Genomic DNA, 707 nt, shown 5'->3' with positions numbered 1-707 from the left:
GCTTGCAATGTGGGAGACCTGGGTTTGAACCCTGGGTTCAGAAGATCCTCTGGAGAAGGGAAAGGCTACCCACTCCAGTATTCTCGCCTAGAGAATTCCATGGACTGTGTAGTCCATGGGGTCACAAAGAGTTGGACACTACTGAGTGACTTTCACTTTCAACAAGAACTACCAAATGATTGAGCAATTTGACTTCTGAGTACTTATCTGAAGAAAACAAAAACACTACTTTAAAAAGATATATGCACCCTCATGCTACTGCAGCATTATTTACATTAGCCAAGATAGAAACAACCTAAGTGTCCATTGACGGGTAAATGAACAAAGATAGTGTGTGTGTGTGTACACTCACACACTCACAACAGAATACTACTCAGTCATAAAAAAGAATGAACTCTTGCCATTGTGACAAAGTGGATGGACCTTGAGGGTATTATGTTGAGTAAGTCTGATAGAGACAGACAAATAAGATTTCAGTCATACACAATCTCAAAATCAGAACAAATGAACAAACAAAACAAAACTCACAGACACAGAGACCAGAATGGTGGTTGCCAGAGAGAAAGAGGGTTGGAGGGACAAAATGGGTGAAGGGGGTAACCGGTACAGACTTCCAATCACAAAAATAAATAAGTCATGAGAAGTAATGTACAGCCTGGTGACTAGTCAATAATATTATATTGTACATTTGCATGGTGACAGAGAGT

Source organism: Bison bison, unplaced genomic scaffold (assembly GCF_000754665.1).
Source record: "Bison bison bison isolate TAMUID 2011002044 unplaced genomic scaffold, Bison_UMD1.0 scf7180017851391, whole genome shotgun sequence".
NCBI lineage: Eukaryota > Metazoa > Chordata > Mammalia > Artiodactyla > Bovidae > Bison > Bison bison.
This window is presented reverse-complemented; position numbering follows the sequence as displayed.